General features: G+C 34.2%; 1 long non-coding RNA gene across 4 annotated transcripts in view; it reads right to left on the minus strand.

Annotated features, from left to right (window-relative positions):
* The window catches only part of LOC110259433 (uncharacterized), a 651,590-nt gene that overhangs the window by 312,445 nt on the left and 320,837 nt on the right, over nucleotides 1-18,308 (minus strand). The window contains exon 1 of one of the 4 annotated variants that reach the window (XR_014838479.1): nucleotides 4,191-4,259. The exons of 1 other annotated variant lie outside the window; for it this stretch is intronic. This is a non-coding gene — a long non-coding RNA (uncharacterized LOC110259433). Of the gene's footprint in view, nucleotides 1-4,190; nucleotides 4,260-18,308 lie in introns of those variants that run through there. 2 more of the 4 variants (XR_014838478.1, XR_014838477.1) reach the window with 2 other exon arrangements.

Below are 18,308 nucleotides of genomic sequence, written 5' to 3' on the forward strand. Positions count from 1 at the left end.
CATCAAATATTAGAAATAAAATATAATGCCTAGACATGGATGACATAAGCTGGAATGTACAAAATCTACTTAACTGATAAATAAGTGAGATTTTACTCTGTATTAAGACTATGCTGAATTGAAAATTTTACATAAAATATTCCTAGAAAATAACGCATTTCTATGAACAAATATGGGTAAGTTGTAATATTATCTCAATAATTAGCCCATCGGTTCTGCAAATACATGTGTTACTTTTATCCTAGTTTATTAATGAATATTACATTTTAAATATCATGTTGACTGAATAGCTAACATGTATATGGGAACAACATATATTGAAAAGGTACGTTGAATGACTATAACAAGAGTTTCAGGTAGGAAGTCAATAACTGACAAATACACAAGGGAAAATATTGCTATTGACAGGTGTCATAAAGGGCATTATAAAGCTTAAACTTCAATAACCATTAGGAACACATCCCAAGAGTTCCCATGGTGTATCAGCAGAAATGAACCTGACTAGGCTCCATTAAGACACGGGTTTTATCTTTGGCTTCTCTCAGTGGGTTAAGGATCCGGCATTTCTGGGAGCTGTGATGTAGGTCACAGATATAGCTCAGATCATGCGTTTCTGTCATTGTGGCATAGGCTAGCAGCTGCAGCTCTTATTCAACCCTCAGCCTGGAAACTTCCATATGCCAAGGGTGAGGATCCCCCCAAAAAAATAAAAAGGGGGGGGTACATGACCCAGATGAGCAGTACTGCAGTAAAGTAGGCTAATTTCCCCAGTCCTACTATATTTTATGTAGTCTGACTACAGCTCTCAACCATTTACCACTAGGCAGCTCAATAGAAAATATAGGTCTTAGGCCTTTATCCTTTTACTTGCCAAATAATTAGTAAACATCCTATATGCCAGAACCTAAACAAAGAATTTCAAATACATATAAAATAAATGTTGACGTACATTTTCCGCTTAAACTTCTGTCTCCACCTTCTACTTCCTACCCTGCAAGAACACGTTCCAAAACTTAATGCTTCAACATAGAAGTACGTCATTAGAGTATACTGCATGCACTGTATGTTTATATGACCACATCCCTCCTCAGCAGACACATGTACAGCTACACTATTCTTAACTACGCCTTAGAATCAAAAATGGAAAAGAGATCATCTAAATTCACCATTTTCTGATTCTTTATCTTCTCTGATACTGTGCTATAACTTTAACACTCTACTTTTTTTACCCATGGACTGTGTTCTTTAATTATCTTGTCTGAAATTTATTCCTGTTGTGCATTTTTCCATTCACTCATTTTATTTATTTACCTCCTTTCCCCATGAACAAATATCATATATTTGATACAGTCCTAAGCATTTGGTAAATTTATACATTAGAACTATCAAGAAAGAATGATAGTAGCCCCAATTCAGATTTTTTTTTCCTGAGGTCTCCTTATGTCCTTATTTAGAATTTTATAACCTCTTATGCCCATTGTGAACTCTCAAATGCTGAATGAATAATTTTTCTACTTCAACATTTTCAGCAATATGTGTTTCAAATTAGTCTTTCCTCCAATAATGTATACTAATACCAAATATGTCTCAATCTTTAAGGGCAAATATTCCATGATAAAGACTACACCATTTAAAAGATAAAAGAAAATGTGGAAATACTGAGAGCTGTGATACCAAGGAATACTGACAGAAAAAAAATTAAATTTGGCTGTTGTCACTTTCTGGGGCAATCTAAATACTTCCTTCTATTCTAAATGAGGTGGCTCCTAAGTAGCTATAATCAAAATGCAATGTTAAGCAGAATTGGTAGAAGCATGAAATTGAGGCTCTTGCTGCTTTCAATAACATTATTTGAGGGATTTCTCATCATGGCTCAGTGGAAATGAATCTGACTAGTATCCATGAGGATGAAGGTTTTATCCCTGGCCTTGCACAATGGGTTCAGGATCCAGTATTGCACTGAGCTGTGGTGTAGGTCACAGACATGGCTCAGATCCCACATTGCTGTGGCTGTAGTGTAGTCCAGAAGCTACAGCTCCAATTTGACCCCAAGCCTGGGAACCTCCATATGCTCCTAGTGCATCCCTAAAAAGACAACAAACAAACCAAACTATTATTTGACCAGGAGGGTAATACCAATGTTGTGTGGAAAGAGAAATTAAATAACATGTCATGAAAGGCTGAGGGACATTTTCTGACAGACTGAAAGAAGCAAACTACCACGGAAGATTCCTATTAAAATATGAATTTATTGATTTTGATTTAAAGTTCTATGTACAAATAATTCATTCTCTACATTTAATTATTTGGTAATTGAATTTCTTAATTCAATCAATATAAAATCATTACTTTTCTCCTTAATGTAGAAATACTTAAATAAGGCTTCTATGTCATTTTGTGGATGTTCACAAAATCTCCAAAAGGGAATAAAACTTTTTAGTATCCATGAATACTCTGAACGCTTACATTTTTTTTTTTATTTACTGAGTCAAATATTGTTCTTAAACACATTCAAGTTAGCAACCATTCCATTATATGGTTGTTTTCAGAAATTATTGTGGAGAATTTCAGATGAAAGGAGGAAATAATTTTCTATCAAAACTGTAAAATTCTCATAAGTTAAAGAAAATAGGATAAAATACTCTAAGGGTACTATAATTATCATAACAGATTATTATAAATACCTCAAATTTAAAATATTTTAATGCAAGATATCACTGCAAGATATTTCACAGATGTAATAATCAGAGGAAGACCAGTGAGAAACTCAGCAAGGATTAACCATAGAAAACTGCATTAAACGAAATGCTCATGTGTTATTGATATATGATATATTTACGTATCATCAAGTTGAAAGGTATTTGATCTAAATTTAACTTGCATTTTGTGTTTATATTTAACTGTTTCTCATCATTAAAACTGTAAATTTTGTATTTAAGCATATACAAAACAACTGCTAAGAGGTTTTTTGGCTTTCAGCCATTTTTCTCTAATCAGTTCTTCAGTGCTTCCTAAGCTTTCTTCCTGAAGTACAATTAGATCACATTAAGCCCTGGTTGTGGAAAAGAAAAAAAATCAATGATGCTGCATTGCCTAAAGAGAGAATTAAGGTCTTACTCTTTAGGATCAGATTTTATAATCTGGTCTCAATCCCAATTTCCAAAAAAATTGCCCCATCTTTCTTTTGCTCTCTAGCAGCATAATCCAATAGAGAAATATCATGTAAGGTAAATGATAAACTGTTCAACTTAGTAAAACAGTGTTTTTGTTTTTCACCCTGTGTTTTGAGGATAATTAGGGTTTACTTTGCACCACATGGGGGTAAGTTTGAGAGGAACAGTGCATATTAGGAATAATGAAGAGGACCCATTGGCAATGATCCACATCTCTCACTGAGATCTGTTCAGAGCTAATGCTAATGCATTATTTTTTTTTCATAAGTCCCTCTGTCCAACTTTGTATAGTTATTTACATTTAACTTAGAGCACACATTGTCTTCCTTGTGTAGATGGATATTTACATATAAAAATTGTGTCTCTTCAAGAGAAAATAAGTTTAACAGAATACATACTGATTTTCTGGATTTGTTTCTTTAAGTATTCAATGTAGTTTCATTCTATACGTGGATAAGAGTTGGAGATTCATCACCTAGCTTAACCAATGTGACAACAGAAGAATTTTCCCTATCAATGAAACTTTGGTCTAGAAAATATCTCCCTGCTTGTTTAAGGTAAGAAAAGATAGTGTCCTCTCTGCCTAGGTCTAACTATAATCAAACAATAATTCAAAAGAGTTCTGAACATAAGGCTGTATAAAACACAGCCATTCAAAAAACATCTGTCTTATCGAAGTAGTAAAAAACCTTAAAGATAAACTAATACAAATGAAACAGTTGATATCTAGATGACTGGGCATGGCAAACATGAAACTACCAAAGTTACCAGGCAAGTATGCATCCAAAGCCACTTGGATATGCCAAAGTAATACATACTTGAAAAAAAAACGAACAAACTGGGTCTGGTTTCTGGCTCCCATGTAAGGGGCTTATAAGTCACCACTCGATCCTAACAACAACTAAAAAAACTGAACAAACAAGAAGTCAACAACTTTTCCTGAATTCATAAGAGAAGGGAGGACACAAAACAAACTGCTGTCCCCAAGACTGGAGATACAAGGAAATCATAACTTACCAGAACAGAGACTTATAAGCAGGAATCAGTGCCTGGGAAGGAAAAACTGAAATGAAACTGGTGAAATACTAGAGGCTCAGTGTGAATAAGTCTTAGAGTTAAAAATTCCTTTGGAACCCGGTCAAGGTAGGCAGCGCTCACACTTTTTGGTTTTGTGAATTTTACATCCAAAGGCTGGAGTATGTTTCCACAGTAAATACTGGAGAAAAATCTGGCAGGGGAAGAGGAAAAGGAATCATTTTGAAAAACTCCAGAGCACTTTTCCTTCCTAACAAGGTCTGTACTTCAGAGAAACTCTTGAAACAGAGCTTAACCTGCTAGGGTTTTCTTAAAGCCTAACTGATCTAGGGGAAGAGAAATACCCAGCTCCAGCCACATATTAGGGTTCAGCCTAAGAAAAGGGAAATATCCAATTCCAGCCCACTCTAGCCATTTTGTCACATTCAAGAGGAAGGAGGGAAAACTGAAAAGCAGCTGTGAAGGTCACAGTCCAGAGGCACAGGATTATTCTACACTGAGACCTAACCATAGAACTATATAACACTTCCCTTCCCTCTACCTCCTGACCACCAACCATACTGATAAAGCTCTATTTAGCACATATGCTTTTACTTATTACAACATATCTGCATATAAAGAAAAAATTATAAGTCAAAAAACAGTAAGTGCAAGAGTTGAAGAAACAGGATAAGCTGGAGAACCAGATTTGGCAGCCATGTTTGAATTTTATGATTTAGGATTTAAAACATTCATGCTCATTATCCTAAGAATTCTAGCAGATATAAAGTAGACAGTATCCTTATAGATGGACAGTGCAAGTAGAGAAACAAAATCATTAAAAAAGAACCAAAAAGAAATGCTAGAGATCAGAAACATTGTAACTTAAGTTTAAAATGACTCTGATGTGCTTATTAGTAGACTGGACATGGCTGAAAAAAAAAATCTCTGAGCTACAATATATTGAGATCTCCAATACTGGAAAGCAAAGAGAACAAGACTGGAAAAACAACAATACAAAAGGAACAGACTATGCAAGGATAGTGGTACAACTATAAAAGATATAACATAAACATTATGGGAATACCAGAAAGATAAAAAAAGGAACAGAAGAAATATTTGAAAAAATAACTTCAATATACCCGAATTAATGTTAGAAACCAAACCACAGATCCAGGAAGCTCAGAGAACACCAGATGGAATAAATGCTAAAAATAAAATTACACCTTGGCATATTATTAACAAACAACAGAAAATCAAAGGTAAAATATTTTAAATATTTTTAAAAAGAAGTCAAGAGAGAAAAAATATCAAGAGTAAAAGCAACAAAAACTTAACCTATAAAAAAACAAACAATTATACCTGACTTCTCAAAAACTATGTAGGCCAGAGAGAGTAAGATGAAAGATTAGAAGTGGAAAGAGAGGGAAACAAAAAAACACCAACCTAGAATTTTTCACCTTGCAAAATTATACTTCCAATGTGAAAGAGGAATAAAGATTTTCTCGGATAAACAAACAAGAGTGGGAATTCGTTGCCATAATACCTGACTTGAAAGAAATGTTACAAGTTCTTTATAGAAAAAAAAAAAAACGAAGAAAGAACAAGGTAAAATAAAAACGTTTTAAAATTATTAGTTTAACATAAATGTGTTCAAAATAATATCAAAATCATATTTAAGAATATGTATGCTTATGTACATATATATGCACACACACAAACACACATATATAATATACAAATGTAATAAAGGACAGCAATGATACAAGGGATAAGAAGGAGAAATTCATATTATTTTGTTGTTATAAGGTACTCATACTACCATGAAGATTGTTTTTCTAGCGTCAAGAAAAATGCTCATAGCTAGAGTTTAAAAACTTTGTGAGTTGGTAATCTTTGATATAAAGTGAGATAGAGTTTAGAAGAAGGAATAAAGTGTAGAATTTATACTCTGATACTTAAAAATATTTAACATTAAATTAAATCAAAATTATGCGTGATATGCTAAAACATAAAGGATGAAATCAATAATTTAACCAATTGTGTTAAACCATCAGTACCATGAAATGTCATTCAGGCATAAAAAGGAACACCAATCAATATCCACAAAAATGTTGATGGATCTCAATTTAATTATGCTTAGTAATAAAAAAATCTAAAATTAAAATACTGTATGTATAGCTCCAATCATGCAACAATCATAAAATGACAGATTACAGAGATATACACAGATTAGTTTGTTCCAGAGACTAGGGAGAGGTATGAAGGGAGGTAGTCATGGCAAATTTAATAGCACAAAGGGATCTTTTGATTGAACTGTTCTATATTTGAACTAAGGCGGCTGTGACAGAAATCTACATATTATGACGTTGCACAGAATAAAATATACATGCACAATATGTAAAGCTAATGAAGTCTGAATAAGAGTGATGACTTTATTAATATCTTTTTGTGATACTTATGGATTTTAATATTATACTATAACTCTGAAAGATGTATCAGTGTTGGGAACTGAGTAAAGTATATATGGGTTTTGCTGCATTAATTCTTACAGCTGTGTGTGAATCTATGGTTTCTATGGTTAACTCAAATTTTTTTTTAGATCAAGAGGAAAGATGTCATCTAAAAAATATTAACAGCATAAAATCAAATTTTGAAAATGAAAAATAAATTTATTAAATAAATTCATTAAAGCACTTAGATTGATTCCAAGTTCTGGATCAGAATCCAACTACTACACTTCTTATAAGTCATACTGAAAAACAAATTGAATAGATAAAAAAACAAACAAAACCCCAACTTATATATATTAATTGAAATTAGATAGCAGAAAATATTATGTGATCTTTCTGCTAATAGCTCATACAAAAAATACATCATCTAAAATAATTCTTTACCATGCCTAAAAAATATTCAAAAAATAAGCATCGAATCCTCCCAATAGAAGAAACAAAAACAAATAAAATTTATCCTAAAATACAGAATATATCACAACAATCCAACATTAATTTTAAAAATTAATGAAATAATTACAGTAACGATGAAACAATTCAAAGCAAGTATAAGAACTCAGGGAAACAACAACAGGTTATGTGTAGTAAACAGAGAATGTGAAACATGAATTATAAGAATTTAGGAGAGATTAAAGGGGGTATTATTTTACAAGTGAAAATTTAATTACAACGCTATAGGAGAGAGTAGACCCCATAAAAGCTCAATAGGTAGTATATAGAATGAGAAAAGTAATAAAATGAAAAAGAAATAGATGATAAGAGAAAAAAATATATATATATACACATATGACTGGGTCACCATGCTGTACAGAAGAAATTGACACAACACTATAAATCAACAATAATAAAAGCAAACAAAAGAAGTTATTAGAAAAAATAAAATATAGTGATACCTAAAAAGAAATAAAAATACAAGAAAGAATATAACTGTAACAGATACGTATGTTGCCCTCTCCATTCCTTTTGTGCCTTACCATTTCAGTGCATTCTGGGCGCACTTTCACTACTGGCATATCTCTTTTCCTAAAATCATTTTTGTTTTTTATTAGCTTCTGGAGCCCTCACTGCCTGTGCACATTGCAAGCTAAATGGACGAGAAAAAATATAAGCCCTGAAGAGGAAATTTGATCTATGCTTAGAGTTATCCTTGGAGTTCAGTGGTTAACGAATCTGACTAGGAACCATGAGGTTGTGGGTTCGATCCCTGGCCTTGCTCAGTGAGCTGTGGCGTAGATTGCAGATGTGGCTTGGGTTCCACTGCTAGGGCTGTGGCATAGGCAGGTGATTAGACCCCTAGCCTCGGAACCTCTAAATGCCATGGGTGCGGCCCTAGAAAAGACAAAAAATAAGGAAAAGAGTTATCCTAAGGAATTTCCCTCATGGCTCAGCCCTTAGAGAAGGCACCTAACATCCATGAGGATGTGGGTCATATCCCTGGCCTTGCTCAGTGGGTTAAGGATCTAACGTTGTATTGAGCTGTGGTGTAGGTTGCAGACACAGCTTGGATATGGTGTTGCTGTGGCTCTGGCATAGGCTGGCAGCGACAGTTCCAATTCGACCCCCTGGGAACTTCCTTATGCCACAGATACGGCCCTAAAAGACAAAAAGACCAAAAACAACAACAGAAAACGTTATCCTAGCTTTCTTCTTCCTTGACTGACTCCATCTGGAAGCTCCTGTTTTTTTCTAGCTCTGAGTTCTTCAGTGGGTTGAGTTCATGTTGCCAGTGATAACAGATGGTAGTAAGATACCCTTTATTACCTGCTTTATGCTTCCTGTCTTCCTTCCTCTTTCCCATAACATTTTTTAGAATGATCTGCCATGAATACTACCCCCATTAAATCCTATTTGCCCAAGTGCCTGCTTCTAGCACAATCCAAACTAAGACACATATTAACAGCCATGGATTTTTGAAGCAGTTTTTAAGCATGTGATCTGGAAATTCAGTTTTTGAGGTCAAAATGGCAACAAGGATAATGTTGCTCATGGTAAAGGGGGGTGGTAACCCTTGGCAAGCTGAATCATTTCAATCACTACAACTCTCACATATGATGAGTTGAGATATTACCTGATGTGGATGGGGATCCATAACTTATGCAATACCTCCGTCAATGGAGAGATATGGGAGTAGTGGTAATGATAAAGAATGTGGAGTTGATTATTTGTTTTTAAGTACCACTGAAACAAGAATGGAAGAAAACAGGCTCATGGCAGTCAGCTGCTAACTCAAACATGGTGTAAAATGCTCTTTTAAGAGCATGTATCACTTTGTAAAGAGACTCTGATCTCCTGTATCAAAAGGCAAGTCTGTGCTCAAATTTATGCTCAAGCCCCTATTTTAAGAGGAGAAATGCTATGAATAAGGCTGAATATAGAATACTGGAAAACCTCTAAGACAAAAAAGAATAATGATATAGATTGACTAGGACCCTGAGATCTGAGCTAAGGACTGACATACTTGAGAATCTTGACACCTAGATTTCCCTGGAACTTCTGAACTTACCAAAGCCACAGGGACTGCCCTTGACTGTGACCATGAAAGGCCTCACATGAAGTCTTGCAAAGTAATACTCACCCAATTCAAGGTAGGAAGTTGCTACCCTTAATTGCTTCTATGTAAATAACTAGGGTTAAATTTCAACATGAGATAACTGGAGAAGGATTGTGTCTGGTCCGGGAAGTACTTATAACTGGCTTCTAAGTACTAGAAGTTATGAGAGCAACATGCATGGAAAATGACTCTGAATGTAGAGGACCACATGATGGAATATAAAGCTGGATAAACAAGAATTTAGTGATGGTGGTGCCCTTCCTCCTTCTTAAATATTTAAAATCCTGGTAGGGATATCTGGGTACAATGACAGCCTGTAGTTAATAAAGTGGAGATTATGTCACTGCCTTGACAATTTATTGAACATATTCTGAGATACAGGTATGCTAGAACAGATTTACTATGTAAGAGTAGAAAACCCAACTCATATTTTTCATGAAGGCCCATAGGACCCTCCCTTCACTAAAACAAGAATACACTAGAGAAGGACACCGATAGCACTGAGAATCTCAATAGTGGTGTTCCTCTGTAGGCAGAGATGACTATGGGGATATCTTATGTGGAACTCAACTCCATACTGTCAGTGGCATGGACAGTGTTCTGGACTAGCAGAGACCTATTAACTGCACTTAACTATCAGAGATAATATAAATATTATTAGTGTAAGTCACTTGGCAGAAACTGAACATCACATTTTCTGCCACTGAGTCTTCTAACACCATAGACCTCTTTAAAACTTATGGCCTAAGTAAGAGGCTGTTTATATTGGAACATTTTCTTAATGCTGTCTTCTGATCTAGGTGTCACTTAACACTGACAGCATTCCAAATTACCCAGTGAAAAAGCTGACGTAGTATTTCCCTTTGTGGTGGGGCACTATCTCCAAAACTCAAGCTGGCCTACCAAATCATGTGCCACTTTCTTGGTGGTAAGGCTTGGAAGCACAATAGCTTATTCTTTCTCAGTTTGACCCAGTGACTGACTCAATTAGAAACAGTGTGGGATTGTAGTGGTGTCCTTCTAAATGTGACATTTTTTAAAATAATGAATTTGCCTTACATACCTATCAGTATGACATTGTGTCTTCAACTAAGAAGTGGAAGGAGAAGATCCTCTGCTCATCATCCTTCCCTGTGGTTCACCTGAGTTTTGAAAGATTCTCTTCCTCACACTTTTTGTCTCTGATGAACAAGAGTTTGTGGTTCTCAGAGAGGAAGAATGCTTCTATCAGAAACCATGGTAGGGGTTCCACTACATTTAAACCTAATGCCATCTCATTTTTACTCCTCACACCAGTACAAGTGTTTTTGATCCGGGTTATCAAGAGCAAAATAGGATTCTGCTGCCTAACAGGGACAAAAACAAAGATCAAGTTATTCAGAAACTCAGTGGTATGCTGTTCATGTCAAACAGTAACTTCTAGTTTACATAAAAAATATATATTCCAAAAATATAATTATTAAAGGAGAAAATTAAAACCAAGATGGGCAGTTCTGTAGTGATTAGGAAAATTTATACATCAATTAGAATGCATCCTGCTGCAAGTAACAGGTTCATCTCACTAGGGCTGGCTTAAATAATGAATTGATCATGCATTTTTTAAATAAGAAAAGCTAGAGATAGGCAGTTCCAAGGTAATTTCAACAGCTTGATTATATTATGTCACTGGAATTCCATCTATAATTTTTTTCTTTTATTATTTTTTTCCTTTTTTTAATCGTTAATTTCTCCAATATAATTTTTTTTTCTACTCTACAGCATGGTGACCCAGTTAGACATACAAGTATACATATTTTTTCTCATATTATCATGCTCCATCATAAGTGACTAGACAGTTCCCAGGGCTACACAGCAGGATCTCATTGCTAATCCATTCCAAAAGCAATAGTCTGCATCTATTAACCCCAAGCTCCCAATCCATACTACTCTCTCCCCCTCCCTCTTGGCAACCACAAGTCTATTCTCCAAATCCATGATTTTCTTTTATGTGGAAAGATTCATTTGTGCTATATATTAGATTCCACATCTAATGGATAAGTGATATCCATTGTAAGTGGAATCATACAGTATTTGTCTTTCTCTTTCTGAATTACTTCACTCAGGATGAGAGTCTCTGGTTCCATCCGCATTGCTGCAAAAGGCATTAGTTTGTTCTTTTTTATGGATGAGTAATAAACCATTGTGTATATATACCACATCTTCTTAATCCAATAATCTGTCAATGGAATTTATGTTGTTTCCATGTCTTGGCTGTTGTCAACAGTGCTGCAATGAATACGTGGGTGCATGTGTCTTTTTTAAGGAAAGTTTTGTCCAGATATATGCCCAAGAGTGAGATTGCTGGGTCATATGGTAGTTCTTTGTATAGTTTTCTAAGGTACCTCCATACTGTTTTCCATAGTGGTTGTAGCAATTTACATTCCACCAACAGTGAAGGAACATACCATTTACTCCACACCCCCTCCAGCATTTGTTACTTGTGGACTTATTAATGATGGCCATTCTGACTGGTGTGAGGTGGTATTTCATGGTAGTTTTGATTTGCATTTCTCTAATAATAAGTGATGTGGAGCATGTCTTCATGTGCTTGTTGGCCATCTGTATATCTGATATACTGCACCTAATTTCCATTTTGAAAATAGATCACACTCCAAGTAACCCCTGACTTTGAGTTGGAACATCTAGAGAGTATCTCTTTGACAACTTGAATAAAGATGGGCCAAAGGAACAAAAGTAAAATAAAAATATTTTTACGCAATTCAAATATTTTTTAAAATGATTACGCTGATGGAAAAATTGTGGTATTGAAGACAGTGGCATATCAGTAATATAAATCCTAAACATAATAAAGTTAAGAAAGATATTTACAAGCAAAAGGAGTGGAAGAATAGCTTTGCCAATGGATCTCTTTGGTTTATTTATAAATCAGACAAGGAAACCATCATTTTATTAGCTAAACATCATCACTTGTAGTGCATGGTTGTGGGCCCTGCTTATCGAATGTTATTAGAGGTTTAAAGATAAAAGAGAGACATATTTTTCAGGAAATGGAGAGAATTTCTGTAGTTTCTTTCAGAAATGAGGCAACTCCATTTATAAGTATATAATATAGTGAAAATGATACATTTTAAAAGAAATCTTAAACAAAATGGAATGCAACCTATGGAATGGGAGAAAATAGTTATAAATGATGCAGCAAGCAAGGGCTTATATCTCCAAAATATTCCAACAACTCATACAACTCAGTAACAAAAAATACAAACAAACCAATCTAAAAATGGGCAGGAGGCCTAAGTAGACATATCTCCAAAGATATATGGATTGTCGGTAGACATGAAAAGATGTTCAGTATCACTAATTATTAGAGAATTGCTAATAAGCTGCTATGAGGTACCACCTCACACTGGTCAGAATGGCCATCATTAATAAGTCTACAAATAACAAATGCTGGAGAGAGTGTGGAGAAAAGGGAACCCCTCCTACACTCTTGGTGGGAATATAAATTGGTACAACCACTATGGAAAACAGTATGGAGGTTCCTAAGAAAACTAAACACAGAACTATCATTTGATCTGGCAATTCCACTCCTGGGCATATATATACAGACAAAACTATAATTCAAAAACACACATGCACTCCTATGCCCAAAGTGTCAGTATTCACAATAGCCAAGACATGGAAATAACCTAAATGTCCACTGACAAATGAATAGATTAAGAAGATATAATATATTCATACAATGGAATACTACTCAGAACTAAGAAAGAATTAAATAATGCCTCTTGAAGCAACATGCATAGACCTAGAGATTCTCATACTAAGTGAAGTAAGTCAGAAAGAGAAAGACAAATACCACATGAAATCATTTATATGTGGAATCTAAAATATGGAACAAATTGGAGTTCCTATCATGGCTTAGCAGAAATGAATCTGACTAGTATCCATGAGGACACAGGTTTGATCCCTGGCCTCGCACAGTAGGTTAAAGATCTTGCATTGCCATGAGCCATGGTGTAGGTCATAGGCAAGGCTTGGATCCTGCATTGCTGTGGCTATGGTATAGGCTGGCGGCTGCAGTCCTGATTCAACCCCTAGACTGGGAACCTCCATGTGCCACATGTTCAGCCCTAAAAAGACAATAAAATAAAATAAAATAAAATAAGATAAAATAAAATAAAACAAAAATAGAATATGGCACAAATTAACCTATCTACAAAACAGAAATAGACTCATAGAGAACAGAGTTGTGGTTGCCAAGCAGCGGGGAGGGAGTAGGATGGACTGGGGGTTTGGGGTTAGTAGATGCTAATTCTTGCATTTAGAATGGAACAATAAGGTCTTACTGTATAGCAGAGTGAACTGTATACAATCTCCTGGGATAGACCAAGATGGAAAATAATATCAATAAAGAATGTACATATATACATATATATGTATGACTGAGTCACTTCATTGTGCAGCAGAATTTGGTACAACATTGTAAATCAGCTATATTTTAATATAAAGATCGATAAAACCAAATAGCTTTTTAAAAAATATTGCAACAGTGATGAAGTAAAAATTCATATCCTAAGGCAAGTCAAGGAAAATATGAACATAAAATTTTATCCTGCTCTTTGGCCTCTTCTCTCCCTCTCCTGTACATTGTGTATATGTTCTATGCATTGGTCAAACTTCCCAATGGGCAGAAATATCTGCTCAACCATAAAAAGCAATATGCTCCTACCATCAACAAGACAACTTCTTAAGAAATAGCTGTCCTTCTTAATCTTGTAAGGGGCCCAATTACCCATGACCTACTACTCATTTTATATGTATAGATCTATATTTTGAAAACAGTACAATAATAAACCACTTAATGTACAACCCTCTGTCTCAAAAACTTATGCATCTGTGCTTTGACTTGGATGTAATAGTTCTTAGAGGTTTATGAAAAGCTGTTCCCAATTTATAACACTCAGCTTGATTCAAATAATATTTTCCATCTCTTTCTTAGATGTACTGATGAAATTTTTGTCAACAATAATATGGTAGTTGAAACCTTCTGTGGGAAAATATCCTTGTACAAAACTCCAAGAAATTATAGATGAGATGTAAGAACCATCATTTAATTTATGTGTCTGAGATCACACACACTTTTCTGTATATATGAGTACCTTTACTGACACTGCTCCTATATTTTGAACAGTGGAATCGACATTTTTATTGTGTCTGGGCCTCGCACATTATGAGGTCAGCTATAGATCCCCAAAGAAGAAATAAAACTCTGTGTTACCTTCTGTTGGTTGTGAGAGAAGGTATCCACTAGCAGCAAAAACAACTACATTCTGGAAGGAAAAATCCCCAACAAGATTTCTCAGAATTAGTGAAGGGAGAGCATAGTCAGGCATGAGATGAAATGGCTCTTACAAAGTCTCTGGGCCCCAGGATTTAATATTCCTCAATGTCAAAGTGGAAAAACCATGAAAGTGTCAGTGTGATCTCTGGCAATATATGTACATGAATCTGGCACATATCTACCACATAAATATTACTTTAAAGACTGGAGTCATATGAACGGTTTTGTATCATATGTTTTTCATTTTAACCAGGAAACAATGGATTTTATCTGGTTGTGGGTAATTACTTGAATGGTGGTTTTAAGGACAGCACAAGAGCCTTTAGATACACAGCATAATTTATTTGGCCATATATGTGAATGTGTAGTTTCAAATATAAGTCATCATATTTTTAAAACTGCCTTAAATTCGGAGTATTTCCTAAGACTAATCATTAAATTAGAATTATTGATAATCCTACATATAAGACATTATCTAAAAGTAGATATTGTATTGATGATATTTTAACAAATGTTTTCAATGTTTAAATTTATTAACTTCTTCCATATTTTCTGTATCTTCTAAGAGAAAATACTTCAGTGTAATTCTAAATGGCAGTTTGCACAGTCTTCTTCCATATAATGCATCCAATTGTAAAATAATAGAGAAATGTAACTCATACCTGTTTCCTAAATGTGCATTTTACTCCACAGTATTTGATATTCTCAACTTATATTCCCACTTACTCAGGTTTAAGAGTTCATTATTTTCTACTATAAAACACAAATTTATAGTATCCTTTTTAATATTTTATATTTTTAGAACAATTTCTTAGGGATTTTTCTGTTGCAGTTCAAAGGATAAAGTCATCATTTCCTGTTGTCCTGTTTCTATACATATCAAATATTTTATAACTAAATTTAAAAATTGTAAATCTTCAAACTTTGCTACACTCTGATAAATACTAAATGTGATAACCTATATTTTTGTCAAGAAAAACTATTTCTGATTATGGATATAAAAAATTTAAATATTTGCTTATGTAAAGAAGGACCCTCAAACTGACAGTAATTGCTCAAAGTAAAAATCTTTTTATCCCTTACACAACATACTTCACATAGTGCATGCATAGTTGCTACCTTTAAGGAGCACTTTGATCATTTCCCCTTTTAGCTTCGTAAAAGTACCTATTCATTAACAACAGTCATAACTTTTTTAATGACCCCATACACAAAACTTTTCTGAATTACTATTTGATTGAAATAAATGTTTAAACTATTTCACAATACTTGTAAAGACTGTTAACAAACATCATAATGTACCAGAAAACAAAGCTTTTTAATCACCAATGCATGTATATAATAAGTACAACCTGAAAGCATGGTTGCAAATCAAGGGACATAGATAGAACATTTAGAGTCACATTCACATTTTCCAACTCTAGTTTTCTTTCTATTTTTAAAAGGCTTACAATTTCCTCTTCCAAAATTTATTTCATGCTGTATTCATAAATTTTCAAGATGAAGAATTTGAACAATTCTGCAGTAAGTATTGCCAAATACAGCAGCAATAAAGCTTCTCAGTTAAGAGCACAGTTTGGGTGTCAAACCTGACTCAGCTAGTTCATGCATATTTGGAACTGGTCATGTCACCAATATCTTCATGCCTCACTCCTGGCAAATTTTAAATGGAAATAATATTATCAATTATCTTACAGGCTTGTTGTGAGAATTAAATAAGCATTGATGTATACAAACCTTTTAGAGCATTACATGGCACAGTTAAGAGCTTCTATTACCTACAATTATAAAAAGTACTCATAGAAAATATCTGATATAATTTCTTCATTTTTCAGAAGGAGAAACCCGTGGGCAGCATGGTAGTTTGAAGAACATAGTTTCAGATTCATGGAGTCTATCTTTTGATTCAGGGGTCAGCCATTTCTTTGTGGTAAGTTATTTAACTTTTCTCTTAATTTCATCATATTTACAATAATATATAGAATGTTAAAATTAGATGATATAGCCTAATTATTTAATATCACTGGAATAAAAAGGATTTTCAATAAATTTAGCCACTTCCCTACATTGCTTCTGCCACCCATTTTTTAAACATCTGTATTCTCAAAGGACCCAACCTTTCTGTAATTCTGATACACTTTCTGGGAAATACCATTAATTCTAATAAGAGCTATTCTTTAAGTAGATAATATCCAAATGTGAACACTTTACCACCTCCAGACTAACTGCTTGTCATATATTCCCTCACTCACTGCTTGTCATATATTCACTCAATTTTCAGATTGACAGAAACAAAGAACAAATCATCATCTTGTTTCATTACCTCCAAGGCCCCTTCAGTCATTTATTTTTATCCCTCCCTTTAAGTCATCATTGATTCTTCCTTTTATTCCAACTCACACAATATATTAATGCTGTTGGATTATGCTAAAAAATGACTTACTTATGAAGATTCTTCTCTCCTCCTATGCATTATTTCTTGTTAGGTCTATTACAACAGCTCTCCACTTGGGTTCCCTGGTACCAGGTTAAATGTTTATTCATCACCTATCATGTACTGGGTTTTGAAAATAATCCTGCTCCTATTCTTGAGTTCATTTATAATTTCAATTTGATATGAAAGTTTTGATAATAAAAATAAATATAGTTCTTGGGGATCTAAACTTTTCTTGCAATAAGAGGAGATGTCTGAGATGAAGTAAACCCCACTTGATGTCCAAGGAGAAGTTTACATTTGTGTTCCAACCTTTGACTACTTTTTACTTCCTAACATTTTTTTAACAGGCTTTTAAAATGCATGGACTTTTTACATATCACGCCACTGCCTGAAATATTACTTTTTCCATATAAACTCACAGTCTTCCTTCAAGACCCTTTTCAAAATTCTATTTCACATTGATAATTTTCCTATTGTGCCCTCTTTTATCTGCCTATATTAAAGCTTTCATCCTTATATGTTCTTACTCATTTATTTGTATTTCTTCTATACACACTGAAATGTTATTTCTATATATCCAGAGCTTAGTTTCTCTCACTTTAATAGGTTCTTGGTGATATTAATGCCAATAATACTAATCCAATAATTAAAAACTAATATATTGGGGCTTAAGTTGTACCAGTTAAAGTGCTAAGTGTCTTATCCTGTTAAGCAAGCACTTTTTTTAATCCCTAGTTCATACTTAAAAGAACAGAGGTCAATGGGAGAAGGAGAAATTTGCTCAAGGTCACAGAGCAAATGAGGATCAGATGGGGTGGGAGCAGGACAGTTCCAACTCTTGAGAACTGGCTATGAGCCACTGTTATGTTGAAAGTTCAACAAAAGTTATTTAGGATCAAAGAAGCTTTTACAGAAGGGGCAATTCCAAACTTACACGTCTGACTGACCCCTTTGCTATTTTCACTGTTAATGATGTGGTCTTTAAGACACAGTCTCTTACCCTTATTGCCTTACATCATTTTTATTTGTGTGTGCAATAGTTTGTTTTTTTTTCCTGGGTTTGTAGGAAATCAATCTATTACATTAACAAGGCAGACTGACTTGAGATAAAGTATGAACATTTTAAAAATTGTTTTTATGTTACATCATTTCTTTTGTGGAATGTTGAGATCTAGCCCAGCAAATCATTTATTCTATTCATTCACTTATTCTTTCAATGAGTATGTATTATGATTCCACTACGTATCTCAAATTATCCTAGTTGTTGGGGAGTTTATAACAG

The sequence above is a fragment of the Sus scrofa genome, chromosome 2, assembly GCF_054392235.1.
Source record: "Sus scrofa isolate SSC_HxYL_T2T_F1_AM1 chromosome 2, Sscrofa_HxYL_maternal_Yorkshire_Landrace_v2.0, whole genome shotgun sequence".
Lineage (NCBI taxonomy): Eukaryota > Metazoa > Chordata > Mammalia > Artiodactyla > Suidae > Sus > Sus scrofa.